The 27366-nt window shown below is 43.9% G+C and overlaps 1 protein-coding gene across 1 annotated transcript in view; it reads right to left on the reverse strand.

Moving 5' to 3' along the window:
- Nucleotides 1-6034: 6034 nt before the first annotated feature.
- Nucleotides 6035-27366, reverse strand: part of FBXO15 (F-box protein 15) — a 397776-nt gene continuing 376444 nt past the window's right edge. The window contains exon 14 of the mRNA XM_085605916.1: nucleotides 6035-6383. The gene's annotated coding sequence lies outside the window, so the exon portion shown is untranslated. The remainder of the gene's footprint in view (nucleotides 6384-27366) is intronic.

The following is a 27366-nucleotide window of genomic DNA, read 5'->3' on the forward strand; positions in this document are numbered from 1 at the left end:
TGGTGAGCATAAAATTGATGGATTTATGCCCAGATCTCTGTACTGGGGTGAATGTATGACATTGTTCTGCATTCTGTCCATCAACTGTTGTTTTTTCATTTGTGACCCCGAGTGGGACGGGTATGTCTAGACGTGGGTCCCGTGCTCTCCATGCCACTGGAATCAAGCTATACTGTCTGAAGAGGGGTGAAACCCCGAAACCGGTCCTAGGATGCTTGTTTCCAGTCCAGGGAGGACCTGGCTTGGCAGTTCGGGCTGAACTGTTCCCATGAGGCACAGGGTCAAGACTGATTTGCATATGGCTGGGTCCAAACTGGAATGGCATGGTGAGCAAAAAAACGATGGATTTAGGCCCAGATCTCTGTACTGGGGTGAATGTATGACATTGTTCTGCATTCTGTCCGTCGAGTTTTTGATAATATTTCAGCTACAGCAGTGTTTACCATGGAACATCGCTGGTTTTCCAGCGATGTTCCATGGAAAACAGCAATAACATTGCTGATACGACCCTGTGGTTGTATCAGCATAATCCACCTACCATTATTAGTATGCCTTAGTCTGGAATTTAACAGACGTTAAATTCCAGCCTTAAGGCTGAGGTAGCGCGATTTTTTTATCCTGCACCTCCTTGTTAATATCGCGAAGCTGCCGTCGCAATATTTTCATGTGTTGTTTTCACAGGCACGCCTTCTTTGCATCTCATTACCGATGCGAGGCTGTGAAAAAACGGGCTCTGCATCAAAGAAACACGCTCTAGTGTGTCCTTGATGATATTGTGATATAATTATCGACGCTTATCGCCCGAAAACGGACACTAAAGCGTCGATAAATATATCGCCAGCCCTTGCTAATATGCCCCTATATTTTTTGTCGTAGTGATAACCAAAGAAAAAGTTACTTCCTTTCGGTAACTGTTTCTAGTGGATAATATTGAGGCTGTGTGCTGAATATCCTGGGTGAACTTTGCTGATGTCCTAATGCACCATTCAGGCGAGGTTTTCTTTGACCTGCAGTGACATCACATGAGAGCAGGAGCAGGTAAGCACGAAGGGGCGGACGGTGGGAGTCGACAGACAACGATGAGGAAAAATAACATTTACAAAAGCATTTGCAATGCAATCGGTCTCGTCTTTGGACCCTTATTTGTATTTAGCTATGCAGTACATTAGCCCGGGTGCTGAAACATCTACTTTTCTTTAACATGGAGGGAAAGTAAGCACCAACCTGTTTGCCACGCCAGGTATGGGAACACATGGAGAGAAATACTGCCTTTCAGCAGGAAATGGGAAAGTCCAAAGCTCTGTTTTTAATATAAAAGCAGGGCCTTTGGTGGTCATATCACTGAAAATACAAGATTTCAAAAAATTATTATTGTCTACGAGTGCTAGTGGAAGACAATTCCTATGGACTGGAATCTAGAGAATGCTAAAGTGATTCTGGTATTTTACTAACCTCTGCTGGTGGTTTTCTATCAAGAAAGTTAAATAGAGGCAGTTGCCAGAATTTTTTTTAAATGAAAGTCCCTCAGCAGAAAGCAATTCTGGTATTTTACTGACCTCTGCTGCTCGTTTTTTATCAAGACAGGTAAATAGAAGCAGTTGAACAGAAAAAAAGTCCCTAAATGGAAACAGACAAGTCCTAGGGCTGATCTCCAGAGCCCACAAAGTACATACACATATATGTATCTACTAAAGTATATACCAAAGTATATATACTAAAGTATATACTAAAGTATATACAAGAGGTCTTGAATGCTCGACCTAAAAAAGAAACAACACTTACATTGCCGCATCAACAACTCACCGACGGCACGGTAAGTGTTTTTCTTTTTTTAATGATATTTTTGCTTGTCGTCGTCGTCTACTATCGACTCCCCCCCACCCCGCCACCCCCATCACATGAGAGGATGTGCTCAATTAGAAAGTCATGGATCTGGTTGCTTTTGGGGTGCATGAACTGTGGCCCTGGGAGGAGTTACAAAACTCCATGCACTGCAATGGCTGGGGTGGAGCAGGCCGATGAGGACAAGGAGGGAGTGGGTGGCAACAATTTGTTAATTATCTCAGAGGGGCAGGCAGTAGGAGGGATGCAGGGAGCTTCACTCCTGGCAGTAACACTTGTTTAATACTAAATCTGGTTTCACTTTGGAAAAAACATTATGGAGCTGAGCACACAGAGTGCTCCTTATCTCGACCGTTCAGGTCAAAGAGAAGGAAGGGGCCAGCTGTGACAACAATTTCACAAGTGGACTAAGAGGTAAGTGTGCAGTTAAGCTTCTGCATCAGGGGCATCCTCACCCCCTCACCCCCCAACTCCCTCCCTGCCTTAGCAGCTACAGAGGGAGTGGGGTTCTTGATGGGCCTCTTCTGTCTGCAGCTTGGCAGACAAATGCTCATAGTGAACTTTGGAGGGTGAGTGAGTGAAAGGAAGGCTGGGTGGGTGGATGGATGGATGAAATGGCAGATGGATAGATGCATGGATGAATGAGTGAAGGGATGGATGTAAGAACGGAAGAGTGAAAGGGAGAGAGGGTGCATGAGTGAAAGAGAGGGTGGATTGATGGATGGATGGATGGATGGATGGATGGGTGAAAGGTTGAATTGAAGGAGTGAAAGGATGGATAAATGATGATGACAGAAAGTATGGATGGGTGGATGGAAGAATGAGTGAACGGATGGATTGAATGAGTTGAAGTGTAAAAGGATGGATAAGTTAATGAATAGATGGAGCGAACATATGGATGGATGAGCAAAAGGATGGATGAGTGAAAAGTTTTAGGTAAAGATGTGGTGAATAATCCAATACAGGCCATATTTTTAACATAATAAATGTCTTGATATCTTTAATTTCAAATTGCGATCCCATGTAATGAGCAAAACTTGTGCCCTCAAGCTCGTATGTCCACCACATAATAAATTGGAATGTATTACCCTTCTTATCTTTTAATCTCAAGTTCTCATCCATAGTGACTGACGTCTGAGATAAATCTGTCCATGCATACCAATCTCCCTGTCTCCCTGTATTGAATTAGCACCAAGGAGAAGGCAACCTCACCTTCTATAATGAGTTCTGGTGTCTTGGTGATGTTATCACGAATAAAGGGGTACAAAACCAGAAATGAGGGTTGAACCAATTCTCATGGTCCACGAAAAAAACACCCATCACAAATATAATGGATCTAATGCCATGCTTCTCAATGAATCAATGGTCAAACAATTCTCTATATATGGGAAACAAGACTCAACAAATGAGATCAAACCGGGGAAGAATTGGTACAACAGACCACTATAAGAGAGAAATGAACTGCACTTGTCACATGAAACATCAGTATTATTGGCCATTAGTCACCCAAAAAGTACTGGAGATCATGGTCAATATTTAGACACCCTTCAACTGCTCTCAAGTGCATAATCTGAATTGCCTACCTTCTTCTGAGACTTAACTCTCTATATGCCCCTCAGGGGTATTTGAACACTTGATCAATCCCATAAAACTTAAAACATTTATGTTGCCGTTATGCAACACAATCCATGGTGTGCAATGCTATAAAATATCTCTCATCCTCTTGTTTCAGTGCCCTCATGTGTTCGCTCGCCATCTCTTTCAATGCTCTTATGGTACTCCCTACGTAGATTCAATCACATTTGCACACAATGACATACACTACAAACTTTGTGTGCAATTGATATTGCAACAAATTTCATAACCTTTCGTTTTCTCCCTTCCAAATCTCTTTGTCTTATCACATGCCCATTTACACATCCCACAATGGCCACATTTGAAGAAACCTGCAGTGTGATGTCTCATCTAGTGATCATGTGGTTTTGGTGTGGTATAACTGGGTCTCAGTAAAGCTCTGAGAGATCGCCCTCCCTTTTTGCATGCTTTTTTCGTAACAGATTTGACATACAGGTAAAGGCTGTGATTAATCGGACCTGTTCCAGTTTGTCTTTCTTTTTGTCATTCTCCTCAATGTTTCACTTCTATTTACCTTGAGAATCTTATTTTGTGCTGCTCTAATGGTCTGTGTTCCATATCCTCTTTGTGTAAAGTGCACTTCCATGTCATGTATACATTCCTGAAAGTCCAATTCATGACTGCAATTGTGTCTTGCACGCATCATCTCTCCATAAGGGATTGCTCTGATTTGATGATTAGGGTGTACACTGAACATATTTAAAATGGAATTACATGATTTTGGTTTGCAATATAATTTGCTACGTATGGTGTTGCCCTGAATAAACAATTCTGCGTCCAAAAAGACAATCTTTTCCCTGCTATATTGATATGTGAATCTGATGTTTGAATTATTTGTGTTGAGATAATCACAAAATCCCTGCAGTCTTTGTGTGGTCCCTTTCCATATCATAAAACAATCATCAATATAGCTCCCCCAGTACAAAATAGAAACGTTCCATTGCATGCCTCTCGGGCCCCAGATCCACTACTCCTCCAGCCACCCCATGAAGAGGTTCGCATAGGCAGGAGAGAATCTGGAGCGCACGGCTACAATTTGTATTTGCTAGTACCAATCACTCTTGAAAAGAAAAACATTATTGTTTATGAACAAACATGTGTTGGCTAAAAAGAAGGGGCAAGTGGGCAGAAAATAAAACCACCAAAACAATACTGTTGTTGATGATTATAAATTGTGCCATCATTTAAATTGTTGGTGTGTGCTTAAGGCTGTATGATTATTCTTTCAATCCTTGGATTGCTTCTGGGAGAGTTGGGTGAATCTTCCCCCCTTTTAAAGCAGTGCGGTTTAGAGACCAGACCGGTTTAGATATTGTTTGACTTTCCTGTGAGCACCAGGTTCCTATTAAATCACCCTCCTCTCCACTAACTTCTATCTCCAGAACAACATAAATGTACCATACGTTGTTGGCAAGGAGTAGCCTCTCTGCTGATACCCCTCACTAGACCAGCCGGAATATGCAGTGGTGTCTGGGAAGGGAGTGACCTGTCTGCTAACACATCTTACCTGAGTGAGACATGTCTGTAGTAGTATTTGAGGAAAATGTGACTCTCTGCTCATGCTTCTTCCCATGCTGACAGGTATGTATAGTAGGCTGTGGGGAGGAACTGAACTGTTCGCTGGTACATCTCTCTTGCATGGTCAGTATGCGTAGTACAGTGTGGGGAGACCTGTGTCTTGGATGACGGGTGTGCAAATTAGGTTTGAAAAAGGGCATATCTCTCTGGTCACAGCTCTCCCCAGGAGGTACAAGTAAGGTGTAGGGATAAAATTACCTCTTTGTTGGGAACTCTGTCTTCCATAACAACTATAGAGACTATGGTATGGAAACACACTGCCCTGTCAGCTGAGATATCTCACCAGAGTAACATATGTGCAAAGTAGACTGTGCATAGGCATTGTTCTCTCTGTGCATACCTCTCCTCAAAGTAATGAATGTCCATAGTAGAGCATACAATGGAGTACCCTCTCTGTTGAAAACTGTGTATTGCACAACTGGTGTTCATATTTGATTTTAGTGACAAACTCACCTCTCTTTCAGACATCTCCCAATGGGGACACTCATATGTAATACTTTGTGCACAGCAGCGGATACGAGTGTGTATTAGAGTATGAAGATGTACTGCTCTATGTGCCAATACCTCTCTCTTCTATCAGTGGTCCCTATACTACAGCATGGATAAAGACTGATCTCTCCTCTCACACCTCACTGTTGGGTGAAAAGTCACCATAGCTGCATATCAAAATAATTTCATTCTCCATTATCAAGTGTCTGTAGAATAATGGATATGCATACTAACATAGTGATACATATACAGGCAACAGCATATTTATAGTCCCTGAAGATGAAACTGGCAGCTTTGGTGAATACTACAATACTACAATAAAACAGAAATTTATAATAAGCAGTAAGCAAAAAAGTTACTTTAAACATTTTCATTACACAAAACAATTTAACAACAAAGCAAAACTACAACAACTGTATTAACAAACTGTATGAACAACTATTAAACGAACAAAACAAACAACTATATAACTCATAAAAAATTGACACGCAGGAGAAGCACCCCCTTTTTGTTTTATTTATCTACTGGGTTTTGATTCATGTAGCACTTCTTTTCCAGTCTTTTAGCCACCTTTGACTGCCAAAGAGTCTTCAGTTTCATGCTAGATATTAGCAGGCTAAGTGGCCAGAAGGTTTCAGCAAAGCACTATATGTATAAGTTACAGTTCACAAAGCCTAGATTGTTCAGTCACTTTCACATCCTTCCAGCTTGAAAACACTGTGCTTCAAGAGTTAGTTATTGCTGAAAAGCACAACATTCCTGCTTGTGTAACAAGGGTCTTTTTTGCTGCTTATGTAAGCAGATAATTATTTCCTCAGAGTTGAGGTTCCATTTTCCTCCTAAAAAAAGATAAAATAAACAAAAAGATAAAAACTGCATACTGCTCAATGATTGATAACAGTGATACATCACTATGTAGTCTAAGCATTGCTACATTTTTCACCTGCAATCACATATTTATGTCTGGTACACCAGTAACATGTTATTGCTTTCTCCTGAAAAATACCACACCCTCAACCAGTCTGTTTTCATATTTTTGCAATTAAATTATAACATGCTTTGACCTCTGTTTCCATTACAGTTTCAAAAGTAAAATAATCCTCTTGAGACCCCTTTGCTAACACTAGCCACAGTGTTTCACTCTAGAAATAGCAATATCACTACTCAAAACACCTCATAGGGCTCTAATATATATACTATGAGGTTCATAAGAACAGTAAAGAGTGTATTGTTACATTCTTTGTTTTATAATTTGAGAAACACTTGGTTTGCGATTGAGCACGCCCACACTCTCTTGCTCCGAGGCCCCCGCCAGAGCCCCACACAGGCCCATTATCGCCAGGGTTCTCAACTTTAAAGACAGAGACCTTATCCTTGCCAAAGCACGCAACCAAAAATCTCTAACATTTCAAGGCCAGCCAATAATGATCTTTCCGGACTACACAAAGGAAGTCCAAACCCAAAGACGATCTTTCATGGAGGCGAAGCAGAAAATGCGTGCGGTGGGCTTCCAATACCGGCTGCTTTTCCCGGCCAGCCTCCGGGTAGTGTTCCAAAACAAGTCCCTCTTCTTTGACTCTCCGGAGGCTGCCTGGACCTGGCTGACTGAAGAACGACTGCTAAGGCTAAACCCGTCGGCCTCACAGCCCAGAGCCCGGGATTCCAACACCCAGGCGAGATTGTTCAAACCCAGTGGACGACACACACGCTCCCATAGAATGCAGGGGATACGCCGAGCCAGGTCGTACTCGCCCGCGGGCCCTAGGTTGCTCCCCAGAGAATCTGCTCAATCAAACAGCACCCGCTCCCCCCAGAGATCTGAGTCAGTGGCCCGCTCAGAGCCTGACGACGCTTTCTCCAAAGCTCTCCAATTGAACTCAGTTGACTCAGACCTCTCCCGCAGCCCAACACTCCTGGAGTGATTATTGGCCTAGCCTGTAGATCACCCAGAGACGCTTTGCAGCAGAGGCTTTCGGAAGCCGATGACTTTCACCGTAATGTATTAATATTCCACAAAACAGCGATAATTATACTTATGTAAGGAGGGGTCCTCCACGCAAACCCGCACCCAAGTATTTTAGTTTGGTTCTTCTTTCTCTTTGTTTTACCTGGGGTGACAGATGCTTCCGTTCCTGAAGTATAGGGTGGGCGAAGGGGGGCAGGTATGGGGAGGGACCGTTGACCAGAAATGTTGTTCTCACACCATGTTCATTACACCAGCAATCTCCCTCTACAGCAACTCACTCTCAAACACTGAGCACGACCCACGGGGTACCCGCGATCCTGCTGCTCACCCACCGCGTGGGTGACTCTGCACTCAGGTTACATCACACTATTCTTCCCCCACACCAATACCCACCATGACAAACACACATAACACCGGAGACTCTCTTCGCATTCTGTCATGGAATGTCTATGGGCTGCTAGATAAGGTTAGGTGGACAGCAGTCCTGCGTTATGCCCAACACCAAGCGGATGATGTACTATTACTCCAAGAAACGCACCTTATGGGCACCGACTGCCCCTTTCTAGTGCGATATGGCTATGACAGTGCCTGGCACTCAGGGTTCACCCAGGGTTCACGAAGAGTAGCAATCCTCATGCGACGCAATCTTCCCTTCACACTGACATTGGCCACTACTGACCCCCAGGGATGCTTCATAGCCCTTGAAGGGTCCATGGGAGGAGCCACTCTCAATCTCCTCTCTATATATTCCCCTCCATCACTGCTTCCCTTGACCCTGCAACGCACTACCAATCTTATCGCTTCGCTACACCCGGGTTGACAGTCATTGGTGGAGACTTCAATGCAGTCATGTACTCAAACCTCGATGCCACAAACCCACCGACCAACACGAGGTCCGCCCATGCGCGGTTCCTTACTAACTGGACAGACACACTCGCTCTGTGTGATGCTTGGAGAATCCCCAGACCAGACAATACACCCACACTTCTGCTGCGCACTTCATGCATGTGCGCATTGACCGCATCTTCATGCCTGCGCTGGACTAACCAAAAGTCAGACACATCACTATCCTTCCCTGGGGCATCCCTGACCACTCGCCGATACTCTTGAGGGTGAGGGACCCTCCCGATGTACTTTGCCTGATCTGGAGGTTCAATGAGTGGTTTCTGCAAGACAAACACCTTAAAAAGACTGTGAGTGCAGAACTCAAACAATATTTTCTGACCAATCACGACTCGGTCCCCTCCCCGAATATTTTATGGGAAGCCGGAAAAGCCACTATCCGTGGCTTCGCCAAAGGCCAGCTCAAACACCAATCCCAAGATGCTTGGGTTACTCTCTTGGAGACCCGTGCAACTCGCCTTGAAACTCAGACAGCTCCCCAGCATGATGAGGAACATGAGAGGCAACTCGCACATTTGCGAGATGAACTCAAGCAAATCTCCATGGAGGCTGCCAAGCTACTGTGGAGATCCTCTGTGGCCAGGGTGTATGGATGGGGAGACAAAAGTGGGAAACTCCTGCACCGTTTGGCCACATACCTTATAGCCAATCGTATCATCCCAGAGGTAATGGACCCAGAGGGTACCACCCACTGCACCCCTTCGGCAATATCCAACACCTTCGCTGCTTACTACTCCAAACTTTATGCGAGGCAGGATTCTGAGCTCTCTCCCTTTAGTCTGATCAGCCAAACGCATATCCAACTTCTGCGATTAAGCCAAGCTGACGCACTAGACCTAGACCTTACTGTTACCCAAGAAGAGATCAGCAACGCTGTATCGCGCACCGCTTCGGACAAAACCCCGGGCCCCGACGGCCTCCCACAAGAGTACTACACCGCCTACCGAGAAATACTTATCCCCCACTGGTTGAACTTATATGCTGAAGCAGCCGAGAGCGGCTCTTTTTTGCCCGAAACAGACGCCGCCACTATTGTGGTAATTCCTAAAACGCAACCACCTTCACCACACTGCGCTGAGTATCGGCCCATCTCCCTCATAAACAAGGAGGTCAAAATGTTTGCCTCCATTCTCGCTTTCCAACTGAAACCGTATCTCTCCAAATTAGTCCACCCTGACCAATGTGGATTCATGCCTTCCCGTGGCACCAGACACTGTCTTAGACGTCTTCACGTAGTCCTAGCGCATTGTCAATCATTAACTCCTTTTTTAGCGCTCCTTCTTCTTGATTTCGAGAAGGCATTTGATTCCGTAAACTGACAATACCTAGACGATGTCCTCACTGAGATGGGTAGGGCCAACACTTCCAGAATTTAGGCAAGGTATTATATTCTCGGCCACAAGCGCGAGTCCTAGTCAATGGAGCACTCTCGGAGCGATTCCCCATCGAGAGGGGGACGAGGCAGGGCTGCCCCCTCTCACCGCTCCTATTTGACCTAGTGATGGAGCCCTTGGCGTGTCTGTTGCGATCTAACGACCGTATTCAAGGCTGGAGATGGCCAAATGCTGTAGAGGACAAAATCATAGTGTATGCGGATGATGTCTTGCTTTTCTTGGCTGAACCAGCCCAATATGGCCCTCGCTGCCTTTGGTCTTTACACCTTTTTTGCCAGGTCTCTGGACTGAAGCTAAACTCCAGCAAATCTGTCTTAGTCCCTCTTCATCTTTCAAGAGACTGTATTGACTGGCAATCCACAATTCCAATCAGAAGGCAGTCCTTCAAATAACTAGGAATCTGGGTGGCCCTGCTTCCTGACCCCTCCTGGTCGCCTAATGTCACCCCACTGGTGAAGAAGGCTCGTGCTGTTCTCCACAAATGGCAAACACTACCGTTGAATCCCCTGGGAAGGGTCGCAATCTTTAAAATGATGACACTTCCCCGGTTCCTTTATATGATCCAAAACATTCCCTTTCAATTCCCACAAACATGGATTAAGGAGCTTGAAATCCTAACTATTAAATTCCTTTGGGCGGACGGAGACCTCGCTTAGCCCTATCCCAGTGTCGGATTCCGACCTTCGATGGTGGCATGGGAATGACCAATCTCTATCTATATTATTTGGCAACCTGCTTGCTCACACTGCATGACTGGTTTAACAGAGCTGGGCAGACCCAGCATTCAGGCTGGAACTGGGTGATCTGGACCTATCCAAGATCCAAGCAATGATGTACGGTGCCACTATCCCCAGGGCGGTGCCAACGGTGACGCAGGTGGTTCTTCTAGCCTGGCGCGCCTCATTGCACCCTACCCAATGGACGAACAAACTGACCCAATACACTCCACTCTGGCAGGAGACCCGGCTTCGAGAAGTGAGTGGCCTAGAGGGATTCTGGCAATGGGACCTCATCAGCATCTCGCAGCTTGGGGACGTGTGGACGGGTGACCATATGCATGCCTTCCAAGATTTACAAACCCATTATTCTCTACACTTTTCTCAGTTTTATAAATATCTGCAGCTACGCCACGCCCTCTACACACACGTACCTGGAGGCACATCCCTTCCAGAGTACAGTCCCCCAGAGGTACAGATTATGACAGGCAACCTGGGAAAGGGGGGTGTCTCCCGTATTTACCGCTCACTCACCAATAACACTCCAAACACATTAGATTGGATCCGAAGCTTATGGGAGCAATGGGTGGGACCTCTTGAGGAGGAGGACTGGAGAGATGCTCTAATGGCACCCAAGACAGTCACCACCACCGCCAGGCTCCATCTGATCCAACTATTCTACCTGCATGCCGTATACTTAACGCCCAAACACCTCTTCTGCGTAGGTATGAATCCAGAAGCGTTTTATGCGTGATACGCTCATGACCCAGCAGACTTCTTTCACACGGTATGGGCCTGCCCGGTAATCACACGTTACTGGGATTCCATATAAAAATAGCTCATGGAGGTTCTGGGCTGAGAGGTCCTGCACAACCCCTTAAACATACTCCTGGGAATCACGGGAGGCCTGGATGACTCCCGGGCTGACATGCGATTGTTAACCACTGCTATAATGGTGGCCAAGTGCAACATCGCGACTAGCTGGATAGACCCGAAATCCCCTAGCATATCGAAATAGCGCTGAGGCTTAGACTAGTGCGCAGCACAAGAGAAACCACTATTTGAGGCCAGATGGTGTCCAGCTAAATACCGTAAGGTCTGGGGCAAATAGATTAAACATGTCTCCTTGTAAATCTGTGCAGTGTGCGGGATCCCGTGTGTAAAAACTCATCTCCCTGTGCTTATAAAGAATAATGTCAAATGATTGCTGTGCTGTATTATATTTGACTACCTCTGGTAGTTTCTGTTGAAAACAATAAAGTTGTTTATAAAAAAAAAACAAAAAAAGAAACACTGCTTCCTTTACTTACAAGTATATAGAGTTGAAACACTAAATATTTTAAAAACAATCTGCAAATCTTGCTCTCACCACTCTACATTGTAATATGTACCTCTCAAAAGTTATATTAAAACATCAACACCTCCCCCAAACAGCTTTTCACTCTGTAAACATAATGTAGAAAAATATACCAACATTAGTACACTTACCGACACTTCACAACTAAGTTTATAAAATATATTATTATGTACATGAAGTTATTTCTTAAATGTACCAGTGTCTTTCACACCAGTGTCTTTCAGCTCCAAATTTAGTCACATCTGCTAAGCACAACTAAAAACGTCCTTCTCCTCCAAAGCACCAAGGAGAAAATGAGCTATCTGTTTCTGCAGCCAGACGTATCACAGCATTTCTTCAAACATCTAATAAGAATGGTAACTATTGGTTGAGCCTTGGCCCTTTTTTCTTTACATCCCCCATACGATCTTGCGTGACTATAAGACAATTGTGAAACACCGCTTGGCGGGCCCAGTAATTTTCCATGGAGGTCTCGCGAGAGGCTTGCGTGATCATAAAACCTCATGGTAGGCTCAGCAATTTTACTTTCAGGTCTCATGAGTGTCTCCCGGAATCTTAATTTGTTTTAAAACAACATACATTTACTTTCTTCAGAGTAGTTATCTCTTAGACAGCTTCAATCTAAATCTAGGGGGACAGCATGCGTTTCTGGTGCCCACTTAAGTAGTTTTTTGCTTCATTTCCACAACACCTCCGATTTTTTACAATAAACAGTAAAGGCGGTCATTTCATTTCAAACATTCCAACAGCAAGCCATTCAGAGCACTGATAGGACTCGCAGAAGTCTTAACGCTTGTGCGAGAGCGTGAAGGCTCACAGGAAAAAATGGCCTCTCGACCAATGACTGAGCTCCATTTTTGATTTCACACCCTCGTGGAAGGCTTGCGCGTCTTTCGTGAGCCCAACTGGCAAAATTTACAATTATTTTTTACACTTAATTTCTCTAAAACTACTGAACGGATTTACACCAAATCACAAAAAGCACAATCTGTGGACCAAGCTATAGCTTCTTTCCAAATTTAGTTTAATTCCTTCAGCAGTTTTTGCTGTAGCCCTGCATAAAAATGTCTCTGCGAAATGCCTGGAGATTTTAAGTTTTGGGACCTGCTATAATTTCTCAGCCCCTGCTTAATGGATCATCCCCAAAACTTCCAGGAAGGATCAGAGGTGGATGACTTTTTTGGGGGAACGTTTTGTGACCAAAAATATTTCTTTCTATGGAAAACCAGACTTAATTATAACTTATATATATATATATATATATATATATATATATATATATATATATGTATATATCCACACACCACAAAGTCGCTTCAACTCGAGCCACTTTTCGACGGCGGGCCGTGACGGGTTAGCGAAACCCTTCAAATCCAAACATTTCATTGATGTAATCCACAAGAAATACAACGATTCACGGCTCCCAATTGCTTCAAGGCGAAATTTAATAAGGCAAACCACTCAACGCGTTTCGGAAACAAACTTTTCCTTGCTCACGAGTACCGAGGTAGCGTGAAATAACAGTTTAAATACCATAGTCACATGACATGTAGTTTTTAACAAACAGTGAAAACAGATTTTTCTTTTTCGTGACAAGTGCTTAAGATACAAGATACTCGTGAGCAAGGAAAAGTTTGTTTCCGAAACGCGTTGAGTGGTTTGCCTTATTAAATTTCGCCTTGAAGCAATTGGGAGCCGTGAATCGTTGTATTTCTTGTGGATTATATCAACAAAATGTTTGGCTATATATATATATTCACTGAAAAAACCATAGGTTTCACACACGTTATAGTTAGGAATTAGCATTTAAAAAACCTTGCAAATTCACTGAAAAAACCATAGGTTTCACACATGTTATAGTTAGCTGGACATTTCACTCGTAAAAAAACCAATGAAATTCCCCCGTTATAGTTAGTGCAGGCAACTATAACTCACGCGACCGCAATCCTCTGCTGATGATGTAAAATATTACATCACTGATGACATATGTGTCTTTATGAAAAATAAATATTTGTAATATATGTATAGCTAAAGATACAGTATTAGCATCAACAGAGGATTGCGGTCGCGTGAGTTATAGTTGCCTGCACTAACTATAACGGGGGAATTTCATTGGTTTTTTACGAGTGAAATGTCCAGCTAACTATAACATGTGTGAAACCTATGGTTTTTTCAGTGAATTTGCAAGGTTTTTTAAATGCTAATTCCTAACTATAACGTGTGTGAAACCTATGGTATTTTCAGTGAATTTGTACGGTTTTTTAAATGCAAATTTTTTTTTGAGATTTTTGGTAAACCTATGTATAAAATAATATATGTACTATATCCTGCATTATGGAATGGTTAATTTTTTTTTATGCATTTTTTACCGTGCGCGTACGGTAAGCTGACGCTACGCACTCCGTACGTCATAAGTACGGTGCGCTTACGTGATACGATGCCCGTTCGGTAAGCTGACGCTACGCGCTCTGTACGTCATAAGTACAGTGCGCTTACGTGATACGTACGTGACGTACGCGTACACGCATGTGCGTTGCGCGGAAGCAACGTCGCGGTTACGCAGGGGCGTGTAATGCGCATGCGCGAGTGCGTCTTACGTACGCACTCCGTAAGCGCTCCGTAAGCGTCATGTTTGCGCATGCGTACTTGTTTACGAGCGCGTACCGTAAGCTTACGGAGCGCGCACGGTAGGTCATGTGATCCACAAAGAACACTTTTCATTGGTTGAAACTACTTTCAGTTCCAGAAACTTCCCACACCACACCCATTCCCCTCATTACTGCTTGAGATCCCCTAGGAGAAGGAGCTGAATTGACATTGAGATACAATGGCAGAGCAGCAGACCTCTTCTGACAGTGAGCCTAGCAGCACCATCATCAGAGAGAGAAGGAGGAAACAAAAGGATTCTTTTGTGTGGGAGTATTTTACTTTTCCAGAGGGGCAGAAAAAGGTCAATGCTTCATTGGTCACTTGCACACTTTGTGACCGTGTTTTATCTAGAGGAGATCCAAGGAAGAAGTATTCCTTTGGAAATCACTCTATGATGAGGCACATTAGGGATAAACATCCCAGGACCTTTGCTCGACATACTGAAGAAAACTCGTCAGTAAGTCACCGGAGCCCAACCTCAGAAGCTCAGCCGAGTACATCATCGGCAGCTCAGCTGAGCCCTTCCTCTGAGGTGGGAGCATCACCTTCTTCTGCTCCTCTGGACATTAACCCTCGATTTCGGAGGGTTTCAATGAGGTGTACAACGTGTTGTGGTCTTATTGTTTTTGGGGAGACCAGTGTTTCCCTTATTAACAATAAGATAGACTAGCACGTTTGTAGACGCTCATAATATTCCCATTCTTTCTTTCCTCCATCCCTGTATTAACCCAACGGCTCTTTTAAGAGCCAACCTTACCTCACAATTTTTTTTATTTTATTTTAAGCTTTCCTTTTTGAAATTTTTTTTTTGGCCGTGCGCGCATGGTACGCGTAATTACGCGAAGATCGCGGAATTTTTCCGTTTACGCCGTGTGCGTACGCTACGCGCATTCGGCGATTTTTCGAAAAAAAATTAAAATTAATTTTTTCTCTTGGGGGTCCTTCTGGGACCCCCTGACAAAGGCTAGGGGGTCAGGAACTGTCCACCCTGCCCCTTTTCACGTTCTCCACCTTTGTTTTTCACCCCCCTCAGACTGCGAGAGACAAAATGGCGGCCGACACTTCCTGGTTTCGACCGATTCGAATGTTTACTGAGATCTAACAACCAATCAGAATCACGCTCGTGCACGGCGGCGTGCGCGTACGGTAAGATTACGGTACGCGCTCGGAGCGCGCCTATAGATATATATATTGATTTAAATGCTATTTTCTCAGGAAATACTGAACAGATTTACACGAGACCTTCAAAAGGCACATCCCTGACCTGACGGCTACCTCTCTGCCAAATTTCAAGTAATTCTGTTCAGCCGTTCGGGCTGTAGCTCGGACTAAAGGTCCTATGGAAAAATGCATGGGGAAAACGCATTTTGGGATCCCCCCTTTTTCTCAGCCCCCGCTTGATGAATCCCCCCGGGACTTTCAGGGTAGGAGCGGAGCGGAGCGCCCCACCTATTTTGAGAATTTCGCGAGGATTCGTCAATCGGCGCCAAAGTTATTCCAAATAGAATGTTGCGGATTTCCTATGGAAACACGGTCCTAAATATAACTATCTACTGGCAACCGCCAGTAGATAATATATATATATATATATATATATATATATATATATATATATATATATATCTCCCACACAGAAAACTTCTTTCAGGATAACGAAAAAACTTTCCAGCGGCACACCATAGGACGAGTCCAATAAAGATTTATTGTCTCACAAATCAAACAGTATGACGCATTTCGGCGAAGCGCCATATGTATAGATATAGATATATATATATATATATATATATATATATATATATATATATATACACACATGCCGTCTGCTCGCATACCTTTGTGAAATAGGATTGATTGACCCTTGCCAGAGGCTTCATGTAGATTTAATTGTTTTTAAAAGACGACCCCTGGGACACTCCATAGAGGACCTTTTGCACCTTGTAGTTAGACAGCAGGAGCCAAATTTCTTGCAGTTGACCCTCAAGGAATGAGTCGGGCTAGGTCAGGAACATTTGCATTGGCATCTAAGCAACAGTATCTTATGGCCAACAGTGACATATGCAATCAAAGATCTAATAAGACCAGCCTCGTAATAATCCTACTGGCCTCATAATATTCATCATCCACAGAGTGACTTTATCGTCCAAGGATAAGACAGTCATATACTGGCATGATCACACAACACAACAATGAAGTCTAAATATAGAGATACAGTGCTTAATTTGTAAAAGAATAAATGCTGGGGCCCAAACCTTTCTCAAACTCCCACAGCTGAGGATATCTACTGTTGGGGGGCTCCTAATAGCAGAGATGCTTAGTCTTGATTCCACCTTATGTTTCTTTAAACCAATACCGAACACAGTATGCCTTTTTTTCTCTCTCTTACAGATTCATTTTATGCCTGCTTTCTCCCTTTGTCACTGTTTTTCCATCTTTCTCTTCCTCCTTCTTTGCCCCTTTTGTGATTTTCTCTCTTGCTTTGATTCAAAGCTTATTGAGGAAAAATAAGTGCAGGTCCTCGAAAATGAGAGTCTGTGGTACTCACCTGCAACCACCAAGACACATTAACCACTGCAGAGATTAAACCAATAAACTTCATTTTGCCCCTACCCTCTGAACTTTAATCTTTGCATTTTTGATAATGATCTGTTCTCTGTGCCTTCCCTTCTATTGGCTTATTAGCAACAAACTGCATTTTCATCACAGTGTTTCACTTTGGCACTACTGCATAGCAGCAAGTCATGTTTTAATTAGCTCAGGAATCGCAAGCATTCCACCTAGCCTATGATTTTGCAGCATCATTTTGTTTTTGGCCTTTCACTCAAAACTAAGCACATGACCGAGAGTGTGGCAGAAGGATTACTCATTGCAAACACGATAGATATACCAGTTCTCAGAGCAGTTTCTAGCCAAAAAGTTTTCGATTTTGGCTATCTGGGCAACTTTAACACCACCACCATAGGTCCAGGACTGGAGGGGCACTACTTGGGGGTTTAGGACTTACTCAGGATGGGTCCAGGTGCAGATACAAATCATGTGGAGCCTTTTCTGTCTTGAAGCTCTGATTAGGAGGCCAGCCAACCACCCCTTGGAGTCACTGTGGTAGTCCTGGGTCAAGAAGCGAAACAAGTCTCAAACAGCAGGCCAAGCCTCTGAGGGTTCAAGGCATGCTTCAGGCAGCATAGTCACCCTTCTAGATGCTGCAAAGAAATCTTCTGAAGTACACAGCAGGCCACAGCAGCAGAAAGTCCTCTGAGAGTCCTTACACAGGTCCGGAAAGTGAACTGCAGAGTGGGTCTTAAGGTCCTAACTTTATACCTGGTGAATTCTTTGAAGTAGAAGTTTATAGAGAATTCCCTTTGACCTGGTTCCAAGTTGGCTGCATGAACAATGCATGGATGACAAGCCCTTTATGTGAAGTAAGAGCACAGCCTCTTCAGTTGCAAGTGAGGCTGTGTCCAGCCCCGTCCTCCTCATCCTGCCAGTGATGGCCCTTCCAGGCGCACATAATCCCTCAATTGCATGGCTGTCTGGGAGCAATAAACAAAGTCAGACTGCCATCTACATCCAGTCATGGGACCCAGGAACAGGCTGAAGGCACCAATTAGCTAGGGATGAAAATACCAACTTTCTAAAAGTGCCATTTTCAAAACTGTAACTTAAATTGCAACTTTACAGTTAAAAAGGTATATAAATTATGATTTCTCAGGCACCAAACATGAAATTGTTACCTATACCCAAGCCACATCTTCTTTTTCAAGGGGTGAGGCACGGCACAAAATGCTGGCACAGTAATTTGCCAACATGGAAGGAAGTCATGACCTTCAGTAGGAAGGCTACTCTTCTACTCAGCACTAGTTTGTCTGGAAAGAAAGAGGTGTAAGGCAGTTGTACCGAGCATGCCTGTAGTTCACTCATGTGTAATTACAATTAGTAACGTGATTTTCAGTGTTAGGTGTCATAAACAAAAGCTGATGGATGGGGGGGGGGGGGTCCACATGAGAAATGCCAACGCCAAGTTCAGGTCCCAATGAGCCATAATAAACCAACTGGGGAAACAAGTGCCTGACGTCTTTCATAAAATGCATCACAAAAGGCAATTTAACAAAAACAGCTGATCAGGTAAGCACAGAGAGGCCGAAAGGGCAGATAATTAACCTTTAACTGTGCCTTGCTTGGTTAACAAAACAACATCAGAAAGTTTGGCTTGTACGGGGATCGAAGTTTCGAACACCACTCCAAGCAACAAATTTATCCCAGCAGCAAAAATGGACTGTCTTCATAGAAAGACATCGGGCTGCAAGGATGACATCAAGCGCCTTTGTGCGCAAGTAAAGTGCATTAAGTTGCTGGCGCCCAATCTCCATGCATGGAGGTGAATGTTTTGGAGACTGGGGCACAGGACTCTGGCCTGTTACTGAAACAATAAGTCTTCCCTTAGTGGGAGACTGATCGGAGGCTAAAGACTCAGCTCTGGGTACTACATTCTCTTGGTCCTGTCTGGGGACATGAGAATGGCTTGGGCCCAGTCTGTCCTGATCTTGCTCAGAATCTGAGGCATGAGAGGTAGCACTGAAAAGTGTACAGGAGACCATTGTTCCATTTCAGCCAGAATGCGTCTGCCAAGGAGCATGCTAGAGAAAACTCCAACAGGCAGAACTGTTAATATGCGCTCTCTATGGTGGCAAATAGATCTAGCCAGGGTGTGCCTCATTTACTGAAGATGCTCTGCACAACCTCAGGATGAAGGCATCACTCATGTTTGGTCAGAGAACATCTGCTTAGTTGATCCACTGTTGCTTTCGGAAACTCCACTGAAGGGTTGGCAACCGGGAAGATGTTCTTTCAGTCCAGCCACCTCTAGAGATGTTGGGCCTCCTTGCACAAGATCTAGAGCCCACTCTGTCCCATTTGTTGAAGTACAAACCAGCAGTCATGTTGTTCATGCAGGCACACACTCGCCTTGCTTTGAGGAACTTCAGGTAGGCTTTTATGGCCAGAGAGATTGTCCGAAGCTCCAGAAGATTGATTTGAAGCTTGCTTTCCATCACAGACCAGAGGACTCTGAACTTCACCTCTCCCAGAGGGCCCACACAACCAATCAGTGAGGTGTCTATTACCACTGGAAGTCCTGGGTGCAGAAGGGAGAATGGAATGCTGCATGTCAGGTTGGTGTCTACCAGAAACCAATGAAGATCCAGCACTGTCTCCTTTGGAATCTCAATGATATTGGAGAGGCAGCCCTGAGTCTGGGCCCAAATGGATTTTAGGGTCCACTGCAGGGCAAACATGTGCCACCAGGCATTCCGTAAGAGGAGGATACATGGGGCCAAAAAAACTCAGACCTATCCTCACTGAAATCCAGAAGTGATCTCCAAACATCAGGATCATAACCTGAATATACTGGACTCACTGCGGTAAAGGAAAAGCTTTGAACGCCACCATGTCCAAGATTTCCCTGATGAATGGAATCCTCTGCACGGGGCTCAGGCAAGACTTCAGGCAGGACTCCAGCACATTTGTAAACACCCAAGTGGCTAAGGTAATGTGAAAGGGGAGCACAGACAATTAAACGTGGTCCTTAGCTACCTTGAGCAACAGGTAATGCCAGTGGAACTACAGGATAATTATAAGGAAATATGCGTCCAGCAAGCCCTAAGATGCCATCCAGGCCCTTTCATCTGGTGCTGACAGGATCTGGGCCAAAGTAAGCATTTTAAAACTGGCCTTCCTCCACAAGGTGTTCAGTGGTCAGAGGCTAAAATACAGGTGTCCTTCCCTGGAATGGGAATAGCATACTTTTCTGTTTTCCCAGTTCTGTATACTCTCAATGCCACCCTTGGAAAACCGGAGGTTGGCAAGATAGCGGACTGCTTGTCTGAGAGTTGCTCCAGATGAAATGTGGGGTGGGCAAGAAAAAAAGCACAGGACCTAGCCACTTTAAAGGATCCATCTGTCCAATGTGATGGATCTGCAGCTTGGAAGGAATTGCCGTGTTCTGATTTTGTTTTTGCAGTAATTGCCCAAAGTGTGCCATGTATGCTCAGACATGGGTCTCATGCTCATTACGCCATTGCACTCAAGCTATATTTCACTGCTGAGGCCTGAGTAGGTCAAAACCTGTATAGGGTTGCTTGTGTTCCCATTGGGAGGAGATCTGGTCTGGAAGTTTGGACTGGACTGTTCCTATTGGAGCAAAAACAAGACAGATTTGTAGAAGGCGGTTGTCTGTCTAGAATGGCACAGCGAGCAAAAAACAATGGAATGCATCTCCCAGTGGTTGAAATTAATTCAAGCATCCCTTCTATCACCTTGTTGTTTATGAAGTAGATGTCCTTAGTTTAATGGGTTTGCCTAGATGTGTAACCATTGTAATTGTTCATTTCTAAATATACCTTTTTGGACAGGAATATACACTGCATGGCTCAGTGGAGCATAAACCTGTGCTCCAGGTTCCCTTTACAGGGAGCCATTGTGTACTTATTTTTCACCTCTGTGCATATGACAACCTTGCTAGAATGCTGAAGGTATGTAGGGATATCAATCAAGACCCAATGTTAGGCGTGACACCCCATCTACTCTCATACGCTTCTGGGAATTACTACTGTAATATCACTGGGCTGAGAAGAACTAGTAGTTCTGGCGACAAAAAATTACAGTAGAAGGAGAAGGCTTTTTTAATCTGTTGCCTTCCATGGGAGAGTGGCCTTCTTAACTCTCCTGTTTACAAAGGTCTGTCAGCTGCGTTTAACTGGGTCATTCAGTCCATCCTTGTGGCACATGGATGGAATACGTGTGTTAGCTCTATAAGTATGAGGCAGAGAATGCGAGGAGAGTGCACACTATACTTGACTGCATAAAGACAGCAATCCATTGTGAACCCCTGTGATTGAATGCCTAACATGATCGAGGATGGAGAGACCCTGCCAGACAACTATATGATTAGGAAGAAGGCCCCAGGACATTCCGAGGTTCTTGGAGCTGAACCAGGCTCCTGTAAATAGAAGGATGGCGATAGATGCTCCTTTTCAAGTGCAGCAACAGCCCTGCCGCCCTCCTGCTTAATCCCCCCCACCCCAAGTTGCGCTGAGGGCCTTTTGTGCCATTGTTTTATGACCCCTGAAAGAGAACATCAACCTCCAGTCACACTTCCAGCCAAATGTGCAGTTCAAATGTGGTTGGGCAGCCTCAATGGACAGAAACAAATGCCTCCGAAACAAAACATCTCCCACAACAGCGCAGTGCTCTGAATTCAGTTTCAGCTGCCAGCCTTAGATAAGTATTGGGAAGAAACCCTGTGACAACATGCCCGTTTGAAGATACACTACACCTAGGTGAATTCACACCGCAGTGTGTGTGTGTGTCAAGAGACATCTCCTGAGCTCCAGAAATAAAGTATTGGTTCACCAGCCTCCTTATCAAGTCAGAGACAGGCCTGCAGCATCCTGAACTATGCCAGAAGCACTGCTGAACCATGTAATTGAGGAGGATGAAAACTGCTGTGAGGAAGAGTTGCAAGGAAGTGCTTATGCAGGAGAAGAGCTGTCAAAAAGAAAGACTACACCCCAACGACTTGCAGTTGGCAGAAAACAGTGCAGAGGGATTGAACGAAGGCTGCAACATCTGCATGGCAAGACCCAAGAGAGGAGTGGCACTGCAAGAATTGGGGTTAGCTCTCCTCCATTTGTTTGTACATGTATAAGTCTTTAACCTTTTCTAGGTAACATATCAATGTATTACGTGTCTAAGGACCACTCTGCTGAAGGGAGTTTGCAATGAAATGGTTTGATTTAAGTGAAAATATACAGGCCCGCTGCACGTGCCACCTGGTTGCACCAATGTTGAGCCTTCAGCCAAGATTCACCCAACATCCTGGAATGGAAAGTTCAAGGGGTTTTCAGCTCAACCTAAGCTTACACTCACTGCAAACCGCTTCTAAAAGTTGCCCAGCGGTTGTGGAGTTGTGTTCCCTGCATGACACAGTTTGGTTAGTTACCCCTTGTGGTACTTGGATGCAACAGGATTCAGGACCTCACCCAAGGCATAATGGTGATCATGGGTTTTCACAAAATATATTGTAGACAACTTAACCTTCACCTGTGACATACTTCCCAGTTGACTGATAACTTCTCCTGCTCCTCTAAGAACTTGTGTGCTCAACGGTTTCTCACTGATATAGCCTGGAGACCTTGGTGTGTGAGCACCAAGATTCATCAGTAGTCCCACATAAGGACTCCAACTTACCTGGGCACTCTGTGTAAGTGGGAGTTCTTCTTTGGGGTGTGCTCTCTTTTATGTTGTTTAGGAGAATCAGGAAGAGGCACAAGGGCATCACAAAGATTAGAGCAAAACTGAGCGAAGAAGGTTGTGCAAGAAACATGTCCGTGCACTACCAAAAGAGACATCTTGTTGCTCCTCAGTGAAAGCACCTGGTTCCTCCATTAGCACTTTATGAACTGCACACATGCTCACTCAGACTTAGTGGGGACGTGGAGAGTGGCAATAAGAGAGAGAAACTTTGTGCAGGTTACTAGTGACCTGTAAACCTTACATACTAGCGACTAAAGTTTCAGAAGTTAAGTTCTTGCAAGAAAGAAAGACTAGTGCAGAGCCTGCCGTGGAAGACAATGTAGGATGTGTGCCATGCCAGTAATATTCAGAAACCCAACTGGAGGTAATAGGTAGGCTAGATGGCCTCTAAGGACCCCCAGAAGTGAAGGGGTCCTCATCCCCCAACCAAGAGCGCGCCAAGAGGTGCGTTTGCAGTCTGGTGGAGAAAGGGGGCGTGGTCTGGTATCAGAACTCAGCAATACTGCTCTATGGGTCTGACTGGAGGTAACAGGAGGGGTAGATGGCCCACAAGGACGTTCTTGGGGTCAACTACCTCTTGTTAACTACAGTAAGTCCCACACAGTGGGATTGCTATAAGGTCTTCGGAGGCCACATCCCCCTTTCTCCAACAGTCTGCAAACATGCATCCTGGCGCACTACTGGTTGGGGGATGAAGTCCACTTTACTCCAGAGGGACCTTTCTGGTACCTCCTGTAAGTCCTACACAGCGGAATTCCTGAGAGCTGGTTGGAGGCCCAGCCCCTTTTCTCCATCACTCTGCAAACGTGACTGCTAGATTAAAAACCTTAGAGATTCACTGAAAAAAAACACAGGTTTCAGGGACGTTATAGTTAGGAATTAGCATTTAAAAAACCTTAGAAAAACACAGGTTAAAAGAATGTTATAGTTAGGCTGACATTTCACTTGTACAAAACCTGTGAAATTCAGCGGTTATAGTTAGCTGAGCTAACTATAACTCGCCCCCGCAATGCACTGCGGATGATGTCACATATTACATCACTCATGACATCTCAAATGACATCACTGATGATATCATCCAGTGAGTGTTTCTGGTCGGCTCCTATCTTAAAGGTTTTGGGGTGATTCGGCAAGAGGGGGCCGAGAAAAAGGGGGGGTCCCAAAACGTGTTTTCTCCATGTGAATTCCCATAGGAAACTTTAGACACGGCTACAGCCCGAACTGCTGAACGGAATTTCACCAAATTTGACGAAAAGGTAGCCCTTGGTTCAGAAAGATATCTTTTTGTTAATTGGTGTAAATCCGTTCAGTAATTCATGAGAAATTAGAAAACGAAAAAGTTTCAATATCTGAGCGGAGCCTAACTACACATCTCATCGTGAGATCTGATTGGCTGTCAGCACTTCAGCCTGGAATTGCTGGTAGCCATCTTGGGACCAATATACATGATAGTACCCCATTGAAATGCATTGTAGTGATTCGAAGATTTTGAGGGTTACAAAAAGGAGAACTATAAAGGGTGATAACAGACTTTAGTTACATTAGGATTCATTTGTTGATGGTACCATACTAATTTCAGGAATTGTGGTGTGTTCTAAGGTGATTTTACCCTGTGAAAAACCTTCTGCTGGGATATCATGAATCATGTTTGAGAGAAAACTGAAGCTAAAATGAGAGCATATTGTCTGTAAATTCACATTATCTTTCTCAGTCATGTGAGAATGAAGTCTGTCATTCTCAGTAAATCATGTACATCCAACAAGGGCAGAGTCTGTCAGTTGATTCCTTTGGGTTCTACTGCAGCTTCCCATAGTGTTCTAAAGAACAACTAGAGCGCTAACAGTCTTACTTATGACAAAATCATGGCACACCTGAAGCCATCTTGATTGGAATAAACTGTTAACTCTTAAAACATTTAATATAAAAAGGAACAAAATGAGGGGGTTCATTTTGTCATAGAAATTATGGTTAGTGCTGTAGAAAAAAACATTAGGACATGTTTTAAGTGAGATCTCAAATATCTTCCTGTTATATTTCAACAGGAGCAGCCTGTCAGTTGATGCCTTTGTGTTCTACTGCAGCTTCCCAGAGTGTTCTAAAGAACAACTAGAGCGCTAACAGCCTTACTTATGACAAAAGTATGGCACACCTGAAGCCATCTTGATTGGAATAAACTGGTAAATCTTAAAACATTTAATTTAAAAAGGAACAAAATGATGGGGTTCATTTTGTCATAGAAATTATGGTTAGTGCTGTAGAAAGAAAAATTAGGACATGTTTCAAGTGTGATCTCATATGTGTTCCTGTTATATTTCAACAGGAGCAGCCTGTCAGTTGATGCCTTTGTGCTCTACTGCAGCTTCCCAGAGTGTTCTAAGGAACAACTAGAGCGCTAACAGTCTTACTTATGACAAATTTATGGCACACCTGAAGCCATCTTGATTTGAATAAACTGGTAACTCTTAAAACATTAAGGGCCATATGTAGGTAGCCTCACATTTACCGATTCATAAATACCGAATTTTACCGATTCGGTATTTATGAATCGGTAAATGTGATGTAGATAATGATTCGGTAAAGTTTACCGAATCAGAAAAATTCGGAAATTATGAATCGGTATTTACCGATTCGGTAATGAGGCATACCTTCCCATTGATTCCTATGTGCCTGGAAACCCATAGGAATCAATGGGAAGGTATGCCTCATTACCGAATCGGTATCGGTATTTACCGATTCGGTAATGAGGCATACCTTCCCATTGATTCCTATGGGCCTGGAAACCCATAGGAATCAATGGGAAAGTATGCCTCATTACTGAATCGGTAAATACGCATGTGTGCACATGTGGCGCACATACATGCCCTAAGGGCATGTATGTATGTCTGCCACATGGCACACTTAAATCAGCAAAATATTGCTTTTTGCAAGGTATTCGTTATTTATCACCAACCTGTATTTGGTGGTAAATAACGAATTTCTAATACTATTTTTCACTCTTTCAAGTGCTCCCTACATCTGATTTCAGGATTCGGTATTTACCGAATTGGTATTTTACCGATTTCTTAATTTCCGATTCGGTAAATACTGAATCCAGAAATCAGCCCCCTACATAGCAAATGCCTAAATACCGGTCGGTAACGGGATATTTACCGAATTTCGGCCGTTACCGGCCGGTATTTGGCTTCCTACATGAGGCCCTTAATTTAAAACGGAACAAAATGAGGGGGTTTATTTTGCCATACAAATTAGGGTTAGTGCTGCAGAAAGAACATTTAGGGCATGTTTTAAGTGAGATCTCAAATCCTCTTCTATTTCATTAGAACATTCTGACATGCAGACTGAAACAATCACTTTCAATACCAGCAGTAGCGTTCCAGTTAACTCCCTGGTGAGCAGTAGCTTTACTACAGTGATCTAATGAACAACTAGAGTGCTAACATTCTGAATTTATGGCAAATGTATGACACATCTGAATGCCTTCTTGATGGAATCAAAGTAAAAAACTGAAAGCATTTTCTACTGAGGAGACTGCAGTAAATGAGGAAATTAGGAAACGTCATAACAAATAAGTCTCCCAAGATGGTCACCAGAGAAAAAAGAGCCCAAATGTAGCACAAATGTCACCCAGACGTAGCCCACATATAGCCCAATGACAGAAGTGTGCAAAACACGTTTTATTTTTAGGTTTTCTGCAGTTTTATATAGTGCAGACTAGTCAGGTATTGGAGCTTTACATCTTACTTGGACCTCTTATTGCGTATTTTGCACGAAGTACATGAGATTGATCTTGCAAAACATTGAACTTTACGATTCTGTTGACCTGAAGTTGCTCTGAACCGGGCTTTGTAACACCCATTTTTACCTACTGGTTTTAGTTAATTCTCACTGTATTGTATTAGGAAAGAGGATTTACTGTTTTTAATGTACACTTTTATGATCTATGTTTCTAAATCAGATCGAATAAAGTTTAATGAATTCTATGGCAGGACGGAGGCGAGGATTATGCAGATCAGTCCTCACTTTATTTGCATAGCAGTTCAAAGAAAACGTAACACAACAATCATTCAACAAAAGACTACACAACCCATAAACCATTAGGGGGGTAGTCTCCAAGGCAACTATAGTCCAATCATACCACAGTCTATCATATATAATATCGTGACGTCCTTCCGCTTCCTCTTTCTTCACTGCTCATCAGTTAAGTGCATTCCTTACATTCTTGGCTTAATCTTGCTGTTTGTATAGCAGTTTCTTGTGCACGTTATTAGCATTATTGCCTTGGTATTGTTTCATATTCCCTGTACAGCAGGATCTTGCCCGAGAGCGTTCTCCCCCTCGCAGTTTCTCCCACTGTGCGCTTGGCGCGCGGTGAGATCCTGTCAGGCGCGTCTGGTCCGAGTGAGGCAGCTCCGTCGAGCGCTCCCGCTGGTCTTTATGCACGTTTGGGAATCCGGTCACTCCTTTAGTGTCTGCTTGATTCCCGACCAACCCTGGCCTTATTTTGACACCGCTACACGGTGATTTCCCCAC

This window comes from Triturus cristatus, chromosome 5_1 (assembly GCF_964204655.1).
Source record: "Triturus cristatus chromosome 5_1, aTriCri1.1, whole genome shotgun sequence".
Taxonomy (NCBI): domain Eukaryota; kingdom Metazoa; phylum Chordata; class Amphibia; order Caudata; family Salamandridae; genus Triturus; species Triturus cristatus.